The 20,853-nt window shown below is 39.0% G+C and overlaps 1 long non-coding RNA gene across 1 annotated transcript; it reads left to right on the top strand.

The window, feature by feature from the left end:
• Positions 1-12,346: 12,346 nt before the first annotated feature.
• Positions 12,347-19,275, top strand: LOC309621369. The gene is made up of 2 exons (XR_014239973.1): positions 12,347-13,562; positions 15,122-19,275. It is a non-coding gene; the product is annotated as an uncharacterized lncRNA (long non-coding RNA).
• Positions 19,276-20,853: the final 1,578 nt, after the last annotated feature.

Below are 20,853 nucleotides of genomic sequence, written 5' to 3'. Positions count from 1 at the left end.
AGCACCTCATAGTCCACAATTGGAGATGCACTTTCAAAACACCCTAATGATGAACCTTTCAAGCTTATTTAAGAGAGAAAAACCAAACGGGATGCAGAGCTTCTTGCCTCCTCCCTCGCGGTTGTCCACGAAACATTAACATCTCCTTAGGATATGAATGTTGATTTTCCAGAACACAGTTTGGGAAATGCTATTTGAAAATATTAATGTCCTTATCCTTAATTTTATTTGTTGTCTTAATTTTAAAAGCTAATTATATTTTTAATTGGTTTTTAATGTGCCAGCTTTTTTTTTAGCTATTTAAATTATCAGTAACTTCTACTTTAATTAAAGACAGCAAGTTCACAGTCATAATAATGTAACTTTCCTCTCTTGCTTACAATAATAGTTGAAGTCAAATCATGTTTCAGCAAAAACTGAGCCCCATCTCTAAAGTCCTGAGTTTGGGCACTTATCACATCATCACTGAATGTTTTTATTCAGCCAAGACACTGAATCTGTGGGTACAAAAACCACTCTACTTTGGCTAGAGTCGCAGCTTCTTTTGAATTCAAAAGAGTCTGATGTCCAGTATATAATTCAAAAGTACCTTTGAAGGTTAACCTTGCTCAGGGACTTCCCTGGTGGTGTAGTGGTTAAGAATCTGCCTGCCAACGCAGGGGACACAGGTTCGAGCCCTGGTCTGGGAAGATCCCACATGCCGCAGAGCAATTAAACCCGTGCGCCACAACTACTGAGCCTGTGCCGTAGAGCCCGCGAGCCACAGCTCCTGAGCCCGTGTGCCACAACTACTGAAGCCCACGCACCTAGAGCCCGTGCTGTGCAACAAGAGAAGCCACCACAGTGAGAAGGCCGCGCACCACGACAAAGAGCAGCCCCCGCTCTTGGCAACTAGAGAAAGCCCGCGCGCAGTAACAAAGACCCCATGCAGCCAAAAATAAGTAAAATTAAATAAAATTTAAAAAAAAAAAAAAAAGATTAACCTTGCTCAGACAAGTAGGTGTCATCCTTTTTTTTTCCCGACCTAGTCTAATTTTTGGAAGTACAGTAAATTTTAATTTGCTCTCATGAAGTTTTAAAAATGATCATTCATCACATTCATTATTGGTGAAATAAAGGTTTACTGAGAAAATTAATAGGGCCAATTGGCTTTTAGGAATGATTTTGAAAATGTTTATCATGGGGTTAGTTTTCAGTGGGGTAGTTGTTCTCAGTGGGGTAGGTGAGCCTTATTAGAATCACTTATGCAACTTTTCAAGATATATGTTTCTGGATGCACAAAGTCCACCCGCCTGCCCCCGCCTCCAAGACACAGTGTCTGTGTGTCTGTCTGTCTGTCTGTCTGTCTCTCTCTCACCCATGCACACACACCTTTTGACAAGATGGGGAATGATGTGAAGCATGATTATATGGACAAAAGCATCCCGAGTGATTCTCCGATCTTAACCCTAACTCATTCATCCCTAAACTTTGCTGCACGCTGCAGTCATCTGGGAATCTTTAAAAACAGTCCTGATGCCCAAGTCATACCCAGTGCCGGTTAAATCAGAACATCTTGAAGCAGAAGCCAGGCAGTTTTTAAAGCTTCTCAGATGATCCCAGTGTGCAGCTGAGCTTGGGAGCCACTATTTGGTTAGAGGGCAGGAGAAAGAGAACTGCTTCTGATAATTAGTGGGACCTTAGGTAAGTCAGTTTTAAGCCTTGGTTCCCTTCTCTGTAAAATGGGTTGTTTAATTAAATGTCATCTACGGTTCAGTGGTCCTTTCCATCATAAAACTTCTAATGCTGTGATTTTAAAATCAATTTGAAGATGAAACTTTGAAGCACTATAGAAGTGTCCATCTTTGATGCTAACGGTGTTACAGGCCTTTATACAAGTGCTAAGATTCTATAGACCTATTATAAAATTCAGATTTGCCTTCCCTCAATTATTTTGAGTTTCATTTTAGACACTGAGAACAAAGGGGAGCATATAACTTAACCAGAGAACCCCTTTGTTGCCTAATATACAACAGCTGTGAATAACTTAGGAATATAGTAACTTAAAAAAGACTACCTAAGGACTTGTATCTATCTGTTCGTTAATACTTTATTTGAAATAATTTGGAAATACCTGTCATTAATAGTATACTGTGTAGTATTATGCTGTATTATTAGCACTGCTTATTTCAGGATAGCTAGACCTATCATCAGTTTTGTGGCTATAAAATTTTGCTATTAAATTTTCTAATAATTATGTAAAAGTGATTTTAAATCATTTTGGTATAGAGCACTTTTATTATTTACTTTTAGGGAAATAATGGAAAACGGATGGGTAGGTGGATAGCGAACTAAATCAACTGAAATTCAGGGGCTAACAGAAAAACCACACACACACACACACCCCCACACACACAAACTACTATATGGCTTAAATTTAAGCATGTGTATAGATAGATAGAACTTGTACAGGACAGAAGGTTTTGTGGGTAGAAGGACAAATGACAGGGGAAATATGTAATAATTTATATATTATAATAATCAACCAAAACATGCCTTCTAACAGCATATCTAGCATTTTGGGTCTCCTAATTTTGCTAAAAGCTGAAGAACCTAAAACAAGGGGGAAAGCACCCATGTGGTACTGTTCTGAATTCGAGGATTTCGGGGCCACTGGGCCTCTGGAAGGTCTTCCCTCCTTGCTAACCCCTTTTTAAAAATGTCTTCAGGCCTGATATGATAAAAATCAGTTATTACAATGTATTTTTTTTTCCTCCACAGTATGACCTTAGCAATATATAACCACATAAAGAACAGGTGAGCTCTTTTAAAACCTATCTTGTTATTCCAGCTAATTAATTTACAAGGTATCAAGTTTAGTGTTAGGTAATAACTATAGGTGTTACTGGCATAAGCTTTTATTATTCGAGTGCTTTTATTACAATATAGAAGTGAATCATTTATTTTTATCTTAGGACCCTTAATTCTTAGGTTACTGAGCATCCCAAAGAGTATTTGTTTATATGGGTTATATTGATAATTTACTGTATTAGAAATTGAAACTGAGAATTTAAAAAATTAAATCCATTGTATGTTCAAACAGGGTTTGCCTTAGCACTATTGAAATTTTGAGCTAGATAATGCTTTGTTGTGGGGTGTCGTCCTGTGTGTTATAGGATATATAGCAGCACCCTTGGCCTCTACTCACTAGATGCCAGTAGCACCTTCTTCCCTCCACATTACGACAACCAAAACTGTCTCCAGCCATGGCCAGAAGTCCCCTGGGGGACGAAATCACCCCTGATTGGGAACCCCAGTGTTTAACATAAGTCATTTTTTTTTTAATGAAAAATAACTATTTTCCACAACAAAAAATATTGAGAGAAAAGTATCTCCTTAATAGAAGACAGCTGATTCTCATATCTATTCTGTCTTCAGTCATTTGTTTTGAAGAAACAATATGAAGAAGATCCAGCTGCTTGCAGATATATAGTTGGAAAAAGATGTATTTTTAAAGCCTTCAGATAATTTGGTATATTCTTTGATACTCTACCAAAAGTCTGCATGTGCTAGTTTCTTAAATTAGTTAAAATGGAATTCTAAGTCATATCAATGAACTTGTAATAAATACTATGTTAAATTAATACCCATTGATCTGTCATGCATACTGAGTAGATCTTTTTACCTGTACCTGACTTTATAATATTATACATTGGTCATTTGGAAAGTATTGGTTCACATTTCTTTAGACAGTGTCAAAAACTCACTTTTGTTAGTGTCACCACCAGTCTTACCAGAAAAGTCTTTTAAGTGTTGAGAAGTTGTCAAGTTCACAATAGAAGGTAGAAGTTTTCCAAAAATCCTGATATTTTTAGCTTGATGGCTTGAATTTTGTCATTGGCAACAAATAACTTTAGAGTTATTGTCCTTGAAGTGACAGGCTCACTTTGTTCATTTGTGAAAGAATGACTGTGTCAGTTGTACATTCAAATAACGATGGTGTTCGATGAAAAAAGTGTTTCAAATAAAGATGGTGTTCTATGAAAAAAATGACTTACCGCCAAGTCACAAGTGCTTTTCCTTAACACAGCCATATTTCAGTATGTAAAAGTGCTTAATGCATACTTTCCACTTATTCAGAATATTAAAAAGAAGGACCAAGGTTTAAGAACACTATTAATTTTTACTCTTTTATCAAGGATGTTCTTAAAGCAGATTTTTAACTGCAAGTGGCAGTGAATAATTGAATGACTTCTAATTCAGTTTGGTACCACTGCCTTGATTCATGCTCAGAAACCAGCAGTTTTACCCACTTTTGCTTTTATACATCCATAGCAAATGTCACACAATGTGAAGGGCAGGTAGTGTCTTAGTATTCTTATAAAAGCAGTTTTGACCTCTTGGGCCTCCTGAAGGAGGGGATAGGGGAGAATCCCAGAGGCCTGCAGACCACATTTAGAGAACCGCTGTTCAAATGAGCGCAGTGTATTAGTGTGGTGAAATTTTAAATTAAAAAGCCTGGTTTCTTTTAAAATAAAAAGACAATTACATTTTTAACTCAAACTATTTAAAAGAGACAAGAAGAAATACACAATAAGAATATAAAGAACTAAAGAGAAAAAAACGGGAAAAAACCATGAATCTCATATTCACATTGATTGAAGTTAGAAGAATTTATTGCCCACCACCACTGCTTTATAAAATGTTCTTGCATATTCCAGTGTGAGGTTAGAGGAGTGAAAATATATTGGTTTACTAGCATTGCCTGTTAGGGAGGGTCAGTGCTTATAGAGGCAACTCTGGCTGGTTGTTGTAGAAAAGATTTCACGGAACTTGATGTGCTGAGTAAAAATAGGTCAGGAAACCTTTCTAAGGGTGGAATCCAGGAGAAGAATTTATAAAACTGTTTGCTTTGTTGAAGGTTAAGCTTCCTCTACCCCTCTCTCTACTCCTAGCAGATATTTTACTAAGATAGTAACTCCTGAATTAATTTTTTAAATGCACATTCTTATTTTATAGAGATGCAGATAGATCCTTGGATATTTTTGATGAGAGATTACATCCACTCACAGTGAGTGTCAGTTTTATTGAAGTGGTATTTTTCTCTTATACAGTTGTGTTTATTTCATGCTGATTTGCTTTGAAATTAATTACTAGAAGAAAATTACTTCCTCCAGCTCGAAGTCAAATTCATCTTCCTTTAAGTCTTCTTCCCCACGCCATGTTGTGTCTAGTCATTTTCCCGAAGGCGTGTTGTATAAGGGGTTGATGGATATGAACCGAGTTGCACTTTGTATGAATAGTGAGCAGGTAAGTAAACATACCCAAGTAACAGAAAATGTATCTTTTTAAAGGATGATTTTCCATAGCATCAAACAATATAAATATTTGTAAATAAACCTAATATGATAAGGCCTCTAAGAAGAAAATTAGAAAACTGTTTAAATTTTAAACGAATTAAAATGACAAAGTTTTAAAATTCACTTCTTCGGGTGCTCTGTAGCCACACGTGGCTGGCGACTGCTGTACAGGACAGCACATTCTTAGAGCCTTATGGTTACAGGACACTGGGAATGTGTTTTCAAAGTTGATTACAGAAAAGTATGACATATGGTGATCAGCAAGACTTTTGAGCCTAAAAATATTGGGTTGGCCAAAAAGTTTGTTTGGTTAGTGAATATATTGTTCAATAAAATGCTTGGTGAAAATGAAAACTGTGTCGTTTATTTTTACTTAAAACCAAATGAACTTTTTGGCCAACCCAATAGTTTACATTTGGTTAGAATTCTGTGGGGAGGAACGTGGAAATACATAAATTTTCTGCGGTTGTGCCTGTATTTTTCTTTAATGAATGGTGGTGAGTACTGGATCACTGTGGTATTTTAGGATCCCATTGTTTATATTTAAAAGACTACAAGACATGTCACCCAACCAAAATTATTTTAAGGGGCACGTGGGCCCAAGTGTGAAGACTGCTATCTTAAGGGTACTTTTAAGTATTTTTCTTCCATGGATACTTAAATTGCATTTTTTCTCCTTTCAGCGAGAAAAGCTTCCAGAGGAATACTTCGAGCACGATCCTGAACACGAAGTCATTTACAGATTTGTTCATACTCTTTGTAGTGCCGCACTGCTAACTGCTGACTGTGCAATAGTAACTTGGGTAAGATATTTTTTCTTTCATAAAGCATCTGTAGAAATTTCTGTCTTGTACACATGGTATGGTCCTGTTTTTCCCAAATGAAAGTAGGTTCCTGAAATGATCATTAGAACTTTATTAAGAGAAACCTATCAAAAGAAAGTAAAGTATACACATTTGAGCTTTAATAATCATTATGATTTAAAATGTTGCCATTGCTTTTCTCATCACAAAACAATTGCTATTAAAGGCAGCAGGAGAGATTTCTGGTTTCTCCTTCCACACCTGAGGGGACACATGCACGCACAGTGCACACACGCACACACAGACGGCGCATGTTGTGGCGCTAGGGCGGGGCCATAACTGAACGCTCTGGTCCACAGGCAGAAACAGGTGCCGGGTAGTTTGAAGCTGAGTCCCAGACTGTACTGCCTAGGCAGTTCTGATGTGTGTCCTGATTGAGAACTACTGCCCTCAGTTCTCTGTTCCTTGGGTAATGGATAATGGTGTTAACCATCCCTGCTGTCCTCTTATTGCCTGCATGTGAAGTTGCCCAGGACTAGGGTGCCAGTAGGACTTCAGAAGGCTTTCCTCTAGTTAGCCTGCTAAGCTACAGCTGTGTAAGGACCTTTTTGTCATCCATTCCTAATTCCTATGGTAAGATTTTATCATTTGAATACTAAATCATATTCAAGTGAGAGGTAGCTGGGATTGTTTTACTCCTCCCTATAGCAAACCTGTAGGGGGGAAGTCAGCTGCGTGGTCTGCAGGGAAGGAATACTTAGGCCCCTCACTGCCGGCGCCTGTCAAGGCAGAACTGAGGACGGGAGGCTTGTCCTTTTGAAGAGAGACCCCTCAGCGGGTACTGGATCAGACACAGGCCTTTTCTTGGAGCTACAGGCCACTTGGAGTGCTTAGCACATGCTTGAGAGAGGCAGGAATGGTGCTTGCATATGGAGAGCTAGGAACTGCAGGAAGGAGAGTATTTGGGTTGGAAGAGGGGCATTTCTTTGTAGACAAGTTAAGCTTGATGTACCTGCGAGACAGCAGAATGGCAGTGTCTAGTAATCATTTGAATATATGGGATTGGAGCATGAATCTGAGCTAGAGGGAGGGAATTAAGTGTAGCTGTTCAAATGCAGAGAAAGTATGTAAAATAAAAAGTGGGTAGAAGATAGATCTGTAGGGACTGTCAGCACTTAAGGGACAGACCCCCAGAGGAGTGGCTACAGTGGTAGGAAACCCAGCAGAGAACCCTAAGAGACACCAGGAGAGGTTCAAGAAGGAGAGTACGCTAAATGCTACCAAGAAGTTGCTCATGTCATAAATACCATGTCACTGAATACCTACTCTGTGTCACTTTTCTACATGTGGGGGGTGGAGGAGAGAACAAGTTGGATAAATAAAGTTCTTGCCTTTATGGAGCAAGTGTGGAAGACGTAAATTTTTTTTTTTTTTTTTTTTTTTTTATCGGAGTACAGTTGATTTACAGTGTCGTGTTAGTTTCAGGTGTATAGCAAAGTATAAGTGTTTTTTTTTAATGAGTGTTTTTTAAAAGATGACTATTTCAAGTAGTGGTAAAAACCATGAAGAGAAAGCAAGGTAAAGGGATAAAGTGATTAGAGGGGCTTACTAGAAAGCTCAGGAAGAGCCTCTTTAAAGAGGTAATGTTTGAACCCAGGACCTGGCTGAACTGAGGAAGATCAGGTACGCTGGCATTACGGGCAGAGGGGACAAGTGCAAGGCTCTGAGACAGGAACTTGTTCTGTGTGTTCAAGGGAAAGCAAGGTGGCCATTGTGATCCGAGCGGGGAATGAGGGAAAGAGCATAGGTGATGAGGTCACGGAAGGACAAGGCCGTACCGCACAGGGCCTCGTAACTTGCAGGCCACGGGAAGAAGGTATTTGTTTGATGGGAAACCTCTGGCAGATCTGGAGCAGGCGCATAAAGTACTCTTAATTTAAGAGGCTCTCCTGGCTGCTTTGGGGAGAACAGACTGTAGTCTGTTGGGAGGCAGAGAAGTTAGGCAGTGGCAGCGATACAAGTCAGAAGTGACAGACAGAAAAGCGGTCAGGGTACCAGTGAAGGTAGAGATAACAAGAAGTTCTAACAGATTGGAGCAGGATACACTCAAGTGCAGGTGTTTGGTCTCAGCGACTGGGCGTGTGGCAGTGCTCTTTCATTTATGAGGGAAGGCCTGGGGAGTGGAGCTCTGGGACGAAGAGCTCTGGGTGGTTTGTGTGAAGGCACCGGTGACCACGGCAAGGGTAGTCTCTGTAGAGTGGTAGCAGCAGGAGGCTGACTGAAGTGGGTTAAGGAGAGGATGGGAGATGAGGAGCTGGCCTCAGCCCTGAGGACGCCGTCGAGGGGCAGTGGGGGACAGGCTGGGGACATGGAAGCATTCACACTGGAGGAAGCCTCTGACAGAGAGGGAGAAGCTGTTCCAAAAGAGACTAACTGTGGGCACAGTGCTCTGCAGAAGCGAGGTGGGATCAACGTCACTCGCAGGAGAGCGAGCTTCAGTGAAAAGAAAGACGTCTCGCTTCCTCCGAGACAGGAGGGCAAGTGGGGTAAATGAATGTCGGCACGTGTACCAAGTTTGCCAGTACAAAGGTGAGAGGAAGTTGAGAGATTGCCAGTGTCGTTTCAGTGCCTCTGATTAGTCCCATAAAGTAGAGAGTTGAACCTTGCGGGGAGAGTCGTTCTTAGGGTACTAGAGAGTGCTGAGTTCTTTGGGGAATGGGAGCCGAATTTCACTAAGGACATATAATCTCAATACCCGTGTTTGAAAACACAGTAGAGTTTGGAGGGCATGGGCGAATCTGAGCTGTCAATCTGATAACCCTTCAGAGAGTAAACAGACTCTTTAAAACTGGACATTTTTCTTTTTGTCAAATGGCATATACACTCTTCTACAGAGGTAACAACAAATCACAGCTTACCTCTCAAATCTTTGCTCAGCTGTTAACTCCATCCAGTTCTTTGTAGGGTAGACATTTGATACATGTAAAAGAAACCATGAAATCATCTCACAAACCGGCAGGTTTAGAGGAGCCCCAGGGATACAGACACAGGCAGGTCTTCCCACCTTAAAACCAAAAGAATTGACTAAGCTGCAGATTATGTAAGACAGAAATGAATAATGAAATGATAATGGAGATGTGAAAAATTGGGGATATGAAAAGGACTACCCTTTGTATGCATGTGTGTCCCTGAAAAAGGCACTCAAATATGGGAATACTTGACAGCTGCAAAGCCCCTCTGTACTGCCTGTCCTGCTGTGCCACGCAGCAGCCACTGGGAGGCTCTCTTGACCACCAGTTTTTATCTTCAAGTTCATGCCACAAAAGGACTGGTGACTCTGAAGAGAAGGTAAAGATGTGCTCAGTCTTACCAGAATTTTACACACTCAAGCGTTATGTAAAATCGCCATGCAACCACCACCAGTCTTGTAGTTAACATTGCACGTGATAGGCACTCAAGCATTTACTGAACAGTTGAAGTCGACACTGGGCTGTGTGTGCTGCCCTTGACAAGTGGGAAGGTAATAATACAATGCGTGTCTTTAGAATGCCCTTTGCTGAGAGGTCCTTTCATTCCTGTGACCAAAACTGGGTTGGAAATTCACACGGGCAGAGTAGAAATATCAGACTAACAGAAATATCTGACTTACAACTGTGACCTGGCCTCTGGCCTTGGCTTGGCTGAGCAAAGTCTTTGTAGAACCTAGGAATAAAAGGGGTGTCAAAAAGAGATGAAATCTGTCATTCCTAACAATTCTTATCACAGCACTTAAACTGAACTAAAATCAAAGATCAGTGCTCTACTTTTGCAGATTTACTTAGAAAGGCTTTTAACTTATGCTGAGATCGACATTTGCCCCACTAACTGGAAAAGAATTGTTTTGGGAGCCATTCTTCTTGCCTCGGAGCTTTGGGGCGATGACACTGTACAGAATGTGGACTACAGACAGATCCTCAAGGACGTTACAGTTGAGGACATGTGAGTTTGTAAGGTTACCGTGAACTTTCTAACCATTTTCCGATACCTCATTTGCTCTCATAAAGTTTGCATTTTTAAGAAATGTTACATTTTAAGAAAGGTTACCTTGTGCAGAGAGCTGAAATAGACATAAAATGACAGACTTCTTTCTATCTAGCTGTAGTATAACAATTTGTATTTCCCCTCATTAATTGGTAGGTCTTGATGTGTTATTGTTGTAATATTCTGCTTGATAAATTGAAATTATTTTTCTGGTGGTTTTTGCCAAACATTTTACAAGCTCACTACCAGAACAACATGGTACAGTCAGTAACTTGACAGCTTTCTTAAAGCTGTCTACCAGGTCCAGTCCATTTTTAAGGGGCACATGCCTGGTCTTTGAAGCAAGTGGCCACTGTTAAGGTCTTAGGGCCTCTAGACTACTGACAGGTTATAATTTCAACCTGAGTCACACATTGTGTATTTGCTTTTGCTGGTCTTTTTCTCCTTTTTATCTGAGGTTCTGTTGTTACAGAAACTATGATGTACAGGTAGCCACATATAAAGGTTTCAGATCCCTGTGTTCCTGTCTCCTCCCCTAAAGTCTGCTGAGTTAGGAAACACCTACCTCTCAGGTAGTCCGGGAAGCAACCCTGGGGCCTCCCCCAGGGCACTCAGCAAACACAGCGGCACTTTGTGGGGCCTTGAGTTAACTAGGCAGGTTCTCCTCACAGATGGCACGCTCACATTGGCATGAAACGCCAGGCTTCCAGTCTGGCTCTGGTGAAGGGCCCCAAGGGTGGGAAGCAGGATGAGCCAGAGAGGTAATTCCAGCAGACTCTCGAAGTGCCCGCTTGACAGTGAACCTGTCTTTGTGGGTGGCATTCAGGAAAATGGGAAAGGACACCTCTTGATTATATTGGACAGCAGAGGCCGATCAAGATGGCAGGCAGGGGCAAGAGTTGGTTTTTGTTACCTTTGCCCCTTACTCTAGATAATTCACAATTACCAAAGTGCATATTTACAGCTGAAGCGAGGAAAGTTGTGACTAAGAGAAGGGACCAGTGACTGTCAGTAGCTGTCAAAGTGGCTTTTGGTGAAAATGCCCAGTTTGGTGATCATGTAAACCAGGTGGTCATGGTGATATTGCTGGTAGCAATCTTAGCAAACAGTGTAACAGCAGATAAGGAATTTGAAATGAATAGAAGTACTTTTGGAAGTTGCAGAAACTAAAGTGACGTTGACCAACACTATCATCAGTCTTTAAACTGGTCCCTTGAAGGAAGGAAAATTTGTAATCGTGAACACCATCCCTGCCATGATGGCAGCTGAAATTTTCTCAGAATCTGCAACTGAGCTGACTGGGGCTCTGGTTCCAGGTACAACATCCGAGAACATGCAGGGAAACGTGTGGGTGTTCATAGACATTGAGCCCAGGAGCATTGGCGGCACTGTCCAGCTATGAAGAAACTAATTCTAAACAACGCTTTTCTGTGTAGAACGGAGAATCACCAGGAGTTATGTTTATAATAGGCTGCTTTTGTTTATGATCTTTGGGAGTTGGAAAGCATTACAACAAAGTGTTTAATACACATTTGTTTCATCCCTCTGCTGTTGACTACTATTTGTAATGGTCTCATTTTGAGTCTGAATTGAAAAATTGCTGTCTATCAGCTTTTCCTTAAAACTTTCTAACATCTCTGTGTCTTGTTAAATATATATTTCCCTTCAAAAGAGTAAGTTAAACTGAGCAGCTGCTGTTCAGACAGTTTGCTGCGCCTGTAAGTGGTAGGCTCTTCAGCCACCTAGCCATTTAAAAACAGCAAAAAACACAGAAGATGCATATTCTGTAGGCATAATGCTTTTCTTCAGTGATTAAAGCTCTATGAATAGACATGTTAATCCTATGAAGTACTGTATTTCCACACAATTAAAATGTATTAGTGGAGAAAATATAAAAGGGATAGTGAAGTGCATTTATTCCTGTAGTAAATTAAGTCCTGATTAGCTGATTATCAAAACATTATCTGGTTTACATTTCTATAGACTTCTGGCCGTATGAACAGGAAATGAATTTTGGAAGTAGGTTCAGTTAGGTTTAAAGTTCAACAAATGAGAAACCTCATTTCTGCTCATACTCTGCTCTCCATACAGGAGAACATGGAGCATTTGTTGATTTATCCAATGGATAAAATGTTAACACTTTAAAACCAGGAAACCAAATGTATTGTCAAATAAGCCACTTGCATGTTTGTTTGGGTATTTATCATTATTATATAATCAACTCTCTAAAGTGATTGCTGTGGAAAGTGGTAAGATTTACTCTAATTTTATATTTATTTACTTAAACATTTGGCAAGCAAATGGCTGGATGTGGTCATAGAGCAGAAGCCTGCTCCCAGCACTCTACTTTCCCACTTCATTGAATTCGCCCTCTGTGGGCGTGTGCAGTCTGTCCTGGCAAGGGGCGGTAGGTCTGAACATTCTGGGCTGCTCTCCTAACACCGGGGGAAACAACTGCTCTATCAGAGGTCGTATCGTAAAGTGGGTTTAGTCTAGCTGAGACATAATCTTACTGCCTTCCTAAGCTTAAAAAGTGCATCCTGTCCTGTCATGGTGACGACAACTCACCCTAGTAAGGTTTTAAGGTGAACAAAAACTTGCATTATGCCCTTTGACACAGCCCCATGCACGGGGTGGGGGTGGGGGGATTCCCTTTCCCATCGAATGTAGCTTATTTATTTATTTACTTGAGATGAATCCTTGTTGCCTCAAGAGTTTTCCCCCCTCAGAGATAATAGCAGTGGCTCTCGATGGATCCATTTTGTTGCCGTGGTGATGTGCCCACTCCTTTTGTTGGCTCGTCTCTACTTCAGTAAGCCCCTTCCTGTCATCAGCCCGGTGAAAATGTCTGCAAGTTCTTCAGAGCTAATAAACAGCATACATCATTCCTTTCATCTGATCACTATAGCGGGGCCTTGTGAGTGAGTGTGGAGCATGAATCGTACAGCTGCACTAATGGAACTCTGAAGAATGAGCCCCTGAGTCAGCAGCATGAGTGCATAAGAGGGCCATAACCTCTTCCCCCTTGTCCCAGACTCAAAGTGCTGGGACGCAGAAAGGACCACAAATAGCTGTACCTTGTTTGAACATTAGGGTATTAATCCAGCTGGGTAGCCATTATTTGTTTCAAAACAGTATTTAGAGCCATCCTAGTAGCTCAGAATGGTATTTTTGAAGATAGCCCAGTTGACTAAAATTGTCCTGTGTTGGTTTTGTCTTCTCCTCCTCCCCCAGGAATGAGATGGAAAGGCACTTCCTGGAGCTACTTCAGTTGAATAATATTCATGTTCCTTTCAGAGTGTATGCCAAATACTACTTTGACCTTCGCTCCTTAGCAGATGACAACAACCTGAATGTTCTATTCACTCCTCTTAGCAAAGAAAGAGCACAGAACTTACAGGTAAGGCTGTGAAATCACTAACTGGGGTTTTCTGTCAGCCACCGAAGCCACATCTGTAGCTAAATTATATTAAGCAGTGATTAGGAAAATGGAAAGCTGTTAACAGTTTGAAGAGCTTATTGACCCGTTGGCATCATATTTCCTGTGTCTTTTATGGTTTATACAGGGATCCCACATTATAAAAAAAAAAATTGTCTCTTCTGTAACCATAATTCAGAATACTTTAAATCATATTTAATCTGTTCTTAATGGTTTTCCATTTGAACCTCTACACTTACATATAACCATACATGAATAATTTCTTAAAATTGTATCCCTAATCATATGTACCTACATAATCTACTTACCACTCTTAACTGTCTTTTTTTTTTTTTTAATAATTGATGTTTTGGACTATTTCTACTGTCTTGATATTTTTAATAAATAAATAAATGTATTTATTTATTTATGGCTGCATTGGGTCTTCGCTGCTGCACGCGGGCTTTCTCTAGCTGCGGCGGGCGGGGGCTGCTCTTCATTGCGGTGCGCAGGCTTCTCATTGCAGTGGCTGCCCTTGTTGCAGAGCACGGGCTCTAGAGCGCAGGGTCAGTAGTTGTGGCGCACGGGCTTAGTTGCTCCTCGGCATGTGGGATCTTCCCGGACCAGGGCTCAAACCCGTGTCCCCTGCATTGGCAGGCGGATTCTTAACCACTGCGCCACCAGGGAATTCCCTCTTAACTGTTTTTTACTCAGCTTGCAGTTCATGTGTGTGTGTGTGTGTGTGTGTGTGTGTGTGTGTGTGTGTGTATGTGTATCACAGTTCAGTCCCATGAGTTTATTAGACAAAGCATCCGTGGCTAACCTGAGAGACCTATACTTGGAAGGTATAATGTGGATTCAGATACTGGCTGTAGAAAGTACATGAGTTTTTAATATAAATGGTAACGTACATGGAACAAAGTAATACTTATGGCTTATGATTTTTGGTGGGTATACAGCAAAATTCACAACTGAAATGAACACATTTAAAATTGATACTTTCTGTGGTACCTTGGTGGTACTTTAGAATAAGATGTTTTTCTACCATAATTTATGTGCAAGTGAAATAGCACCTTTCAGAGCTTGTCATTAGACCTCTCCTACCTTCAGCACATACCTACCTGATTAAAATTTTCTTAGAGTATGTAATAACTAATGAAAACTGAATAGAAGTTGAATAGCTGAGTAAACACTGATTTTGCCCAAGTGTATGTCCATTACGTTTAAGGATCACGCGTGTAGGTAACAGATGATATTGCTATTAGGAGCCTATCATTAGGAACCCAATTTTTAAGTAACTCTAAGTTATTAGGGCAAGTTACCCCTTGCCCCAGCAATCTAATCATAGCCCTTAAAGGTTATTACCTTAGGGAATTGTCAGTTAGTGTAGATATCAGCTATCCAAAGTAGCAGTAACTATGAACTATCTAAACGAATGTAGATGTGTGGCTTATCAATGATGCTTTTTTTGTTTTTTTAAGGTCCGAACATTTTTTTTTCCCCCTAATTATACCTATGTTCTACCTGATTGACTCTCCTAGGCCATTTCCAGATTGTGTGACGACGAATACAAAGACGTGTGTAGAGCTGCTATGAGAAGGTCTTTCAGCGCTGATCATTTCATTGGTATTCGGCGCTCCAATGCCATCCTCTCTTAAGGGAGAAGTGAGGGGTTGTAACATCATAAACCCCTCGAAACAAGGACTGGAGAAGTATCACCTCTCCTGCTCAGAAACCAGCAAAGTTAGTATTTTCACCTTAAAGAAAGACATTGAATTCAAGAGACTCATGGACAAGCGAAGATTATGCTCATAGGAAAGAACGGGACCTCGTCAATGTAACACGCTCTTCTGTCCTTTTTATTGTAAACAGAGTTACAAAAACCACTCCAAAGCTAAAAGCTCCCAATCCATGCACAGATATCTGCTCCCAATCCACACACAGATATCTGATAGCTGTAAACTATGTGAGGTTTTTTAATTAATAGCTTAAATTTTTAGACTTTAAAGACACTAACTATATAACTTCTATGTTTTTCTTGACTCACTGTCCCATAATGCTGCATATTCCTTTAGAATCAGTGCAGTATTACCATCAAAAAATGGGACTCCAAAAAAAAAAGAAAAAAACAAAAAAAAAAACAAAAAAACAAAAAAAAACAAAAAAAGAAAAAAAACAAAAAAAAACAAACAAAAAAAAAACAAAAAAAAAAAAAAAACAAAAAAAAAGAAAAAAAAACAAAAAAAAACAAAAAAAACAAAAAAAACAAAAAAAGAAAAAAAACAAAAAAAACAAAAAAAAGAAAAAAAAACAAAAAAAAAAGAAAAAAAAAAAACAAAAAAAAAGAAAAAAAAAAAAAAAAAACATAGGACTCCTAACAACTCATAAAGCCAAACTTCGGAACAGACTGTTGTAGCATCGTTAGGTTTTGCAGGGTTCTTCCTCCCTACTATATCATTGAAGCTGCTAGTCATTATTGGCAATCAATTTAAACCAAAAAGCTGCTGAATAACACGTCATCCAAATTCTTTGCAGGCAGTACTTATTAGCATATTAGCATGTTTGCGATCATAAACAGAGAAAGAAAAAAAAACAAAAAAAAACAAAAAAAACAAAACAAAAAAAAAAAAACAAAAAAAAACAAAAAAAAAAAAACAAAAAAAAACAAAAAAAAAACATGGGACTCCTAACAACTCATAAAGCCAAACTTCGGAACAGACTGTCGCAGCATCGTTAGGTTTTGCAGGGTTCTTCCTCCCTACTATATCATTGAAGCTGCTAGTCATTATTGGCAATCAATTTAAACCAAAAAGCTGCTGAATAACACATGTCATCCAAATTCTTTGCAGGCAGTACTTATTAGCGTATTAGCATGTTTGCGATCATAAACAGAGAAAGAAAAAAAAACAAAAAAAAAACATGGGACTCCTAACAACTCATAAAGCCAAACTTCGGAACAGACTGTCGTAGCATCGTTAGGTTTTGCAGGGTTCTTCCTCCCTACTATATCATTGAAGCTGCTAGTCATTATTGGCAATCAATTTAAACCAAAAAGCTGCTGAATAACACATGTCATCCAAATTCTTTGCAGGCAGTACTTATTAGCGTATTAGCATGTTTGCGATCATAAACAGAGAAAGAAAAAAAAAACAAAAAAAAAACATGGGACTCCTAACAACTCATAAAGCCAAACTTCGGAACAGACTGTCGTAGCATCGTTAGGTTTTGCAGGGTTCTTCCTCCCTACTATATCATTGAAGCTGCTAGTCATTATTGGCAATCAATTTAAACCAAAAAGCTGCTGAATAACACATGTCATCCAAATTCTTTGCAGGCAGTACTTATTAGCGTATTAGCATGTTTGCGATCATAAACAGAGAAAGAAAAAAAAAACAAAAAAAAAACATGGGACTCCTAACAACTCATAAAGCCAAACTTCGGAACAGACTGTCGTAGCATCGTTAGGTTTTGCAGGGTTCTTCCTCCCTACTATATCATTGAAGCTGCTAGTCATTATTGGCAATCAATTTAAACCAAAAAGCTGCTGAATAACACGTCATCCAAATTCTTTGCAGGCAGTACTTATTAGCGTATTAGCATGTTTGCGATCATAAACAGAGAAAGAAAAAAAAAACAAAAAAAAAACATGGGACTCCTAACAACTCATAAAGCCAAACTTCGGAACAGACTGTCGTAGCATCGTTAGGTTTTGCAGGGTTCTTCCTCCCTACTTTATCATTGAAGCTGCTAGTCATTATTGGCAATCAATTTAAACCAAAAAGCTGCTGAATAACACATGTCATCCAAATTCTTTGCAGGCAGTACTTATTAGCGTATTAGCATGTTTGCGATCATAAACAGAGAAAGAAAAAAAAAACAAAAAAAAAACATGGGACTCCTAACAACTCATAAAGCCAAACTTCGGAACAGACTGTCGTAGCATCGTTAGGTTTTGCAGGGTTCTTCCTCCCTACTATATCATTGAAGCTGCTAGTCATTATTGGCAATCAATTTAAACCAAAAAGCTGCTGAATAACACATGTCATCCAAATTCTTTGCAGGCAGTACTTATTAGCGTATTAGCATGTTTGCGATCATAAACAGAGAAAGTAGGTTATTTCCTTCTGTTGGGTCTGTGCTGCATTTCTTGTTAACTATAATGGTGCTTCTGATTTTGTGATGATTTTCCTCTTTGTTATATACTTGTATTAAAGGATATTTTCATAATTCCAGCCAACATGGTGGTCCAGTAATTAACAAGCCGGTGATGAAATAGAAGGTGTCCGAAAAGTCTTACAACAATTTTAAGCTTTAATATAGTGTGCTTAGATACTCCAGAACACTGTCGCAGAAGTATAAATGCTAGACTGGCAAAACATCACTTGAAACTTTAATCGAATTTCTTCTAAACTCATTTACTTTTGTACATTTTAAACATTAAGCTTTTATTTTTTTATTTTTTATTTTTTTAAATTAATTAATTTATTTAATGGCGTGTTGGGTCGTTTCTGTGTGAGGGCTTTCTCTAGTTGTGGCAAGCGGGGGCCACTCTTCATCGCGGTGCGCGGGCCTCTCACTGTCGCAGGCTCTCTTGTTGGGGACACAGGTTCGAGCCCTGGCTTGGGAAGGCCCGTGAGCCACAATTACTGAGCCTGCGCGTCTGGAGCCTGTGCTCCGCAACAAGAGAGGCCGCGATAATGAGAGGCCCACACACCGCGATGAAGAGTGGCCCCCACTTGCCACCACTAGAGAAAGCCCTCGCACAGAAACGAAGACCCAACACAGCCATAAATAAATAAATACATAAATTTTAAAAAATAAAAAGTAAAACAATAAACGCTTAACGTTTAAAATTTACAAAACTAAATGAGTTTAGAAGAAATTCGATTAAACTTTCAAATGATGTTTTGTAAGTTTGTGGCATTTATACTTCTACAAGTATCAAAGCTTAAAATTGCACTAAGACTTGAGGGGATACCTCCCCTCCTCTTTTTAAAATAGTCCTTTGCAAGGCTGGGCTGCTTACCTGCTTGATCACTTAAGTTTCTTTTTTCTAGATTTGGTAAAGGAATTATGAACAACAGTGTTAATTCACATGTAATAAATTGAAAGGAACTGGACCCTAATAGTAGGGACAGGAGAGCAAGTGATACGAAACAGCTTTTCTATCCTGTGTGTTAACCTGGCTGTAGGTGTCTCACTTCAAGTTCTATTTAAGAGGAAGCATATAAACCTTAGGAACCCTTACCTCAGGCTTTAAAAGGCAGGGAGGTCCAGTAATCAGTCTTTTTGGAGATTGGTAACGATGTCACCTAAACTCGAAATATTAAAAAAAAAAAAAAAAAAGTGTTCTCAACTATGTGAAATCTTTCTCCTCCTACCTTCTCAAATGTAATCCTAGGAATTTTGCCTGTAAACAAAGCATTTCTGGGCCAGAAGTACTTTCTCTCTTTATAGCAAGGCTTCACATTATACTGAGTGCTGCAGGTTCCATCATTTTTAAGGGACAGAGACATAAATGATAAATTATGGTATATAAAATACTACAATCTACCACCTCAAAAAATATTGTTTATGGAGTTTGGAGCTTGGAAATTCAAGTACTGATTGCAGTTTTATTTTGAAAAGAATGCTACAACTTATGTGGTTTTTCTTCCTCATGTTTATATTAAAAGAAAAGCTAATAAACTCTGTTTTAATTAAAATATATGGCTACTGTGTTTGTAACACTTCTCACTATTCACATAACATTACAACTCTGCCTAACTCAAATGTTTTCAGTCAGCTCTGATAGTCGGGCCTTAAAGCATTTTCAAACTAACCATTCATAAGTTGTTTTGCCTTTAGTTAAGATGTAGACATTTATTTCTTCAGCTTACGCTCTTTTCAACCTGAAGATAATCTAGTACACTTAAAATCACTGGCTACAGTGCTCAGTGGCATAATGCATTAGATGGCATTTTTGAATTGTTTGTTACGGTGCCAAGATGGAAATGCACATTGAAAGATAAAAGTAGGTAAATACACAGAGAAAGGAATTACAGGAATACTGTAGAATCAGAACTTGTTGTTTGAGGGTTTCAAGCAATTGAACAGGAAAGAAAATGGAAGAACAGGAAGCAGTAGAATTGTGGTTGCTGTTAAGAGGGTGACTTTTAAACAAGCCACGTAATTTGACTTTAACATGCTATTTCACTTAACATTCAGTTGGAAATATACCAGATCTCTAAAGTTTCTTTTAGACCCTAGCCACTGCACTTGAGCAATATTCCATCAGTCCTGATAGTATTGCCGTAGTATTTCATCCACCTTAGTTACCTTCCTGAGGTCACATCTTTAACTTTGTTCTTGTTAAGTTGCTGATGAGGAGAAATGATCTGATTTAGTACAGAAGGGAAAAAAAATCTATCACAAGTCACTGTTTATATCAATAGTTTGCACCGCGTAGTAATATGCCAGTTACTAAGCAGAAATGCTGACATATCTCGAGTGGTCGAAGGTTTAAAAAAAAAAAATTGGGGGTAGGAACATTGGGCATGACTGTAGCTTCAAGAACAAGTTGGTAGAATAAGGGGAATCGCTAAAAATTGCTTTTCCCCTTCAGCTTTCATTCTAGAGGCAATACAGCCATTTTAATAAATGGGAAGTTGAGGCAACTTAAGGTAAAAATTTAAACATCACAAAGTAGGTTCTCCAACAAATATGGGGCATGGAAACTAGTTATTAAGAGGGTGGCAACTATGGCATTTTTTTCCAGATTTTTATACCGAGGAAGGGTTGGTTCCCTAAAGTAGTAAGACTATAAAAGGATATCTGACTACCTGAACTCAAATTTTACTTTTTCGCTTTTTAAAAAAAATTATTTTTCTCTATTGGAATACTGACATCTGTGCAATTTTAACTCTGGTATACCGTGAACTGAACTTTATTCTTTACAAGGAAAAGACAAAAGTTTGAAATGTATGTTTGAACCAAATTAAATTGCCATTTTTGTATGTTAAATTCATGTGGTTGACCCTAAGACAACTTCTTAGGGCCCAGTGTTTCTGGTTAAGAGAAATTTTTTCCACCCTGTATCAGATTCCATCATGACCCTATTCTTTCACATTTACTCCTAATGTACCCTGTATGCCCATTATTGAAATTCAACAGCACTAAATCCTAGTTTTACAACAGGTCAAATTTCATTTCTTAGTTTTCCCATTCTATAAAATATACCATTCCTTGATTTTTGAAAAATGCTGAAGCCAGTATTTACTGGAAAACAATTCAC

This window comes from Balaenoptera borealis (assembly GCF_965194805.1).
Source record: "Balaenoptera borealis genome assembly, contig: HAP1_SCAFFOLD_358, whole genome shotgun sequence".
Lineage (NCBI taxonomy): Eukaryota > Metazoa > Chordata > Mammalia > Artiodactyla > Balaenopteridae > Balaenoptera > Balaenoptera borealis.
The sequence above is the reverse complement of the archived record's forward strand: the minus strand, read 5'-3'. Positions and strand labels throughout refer to the sequence as shown.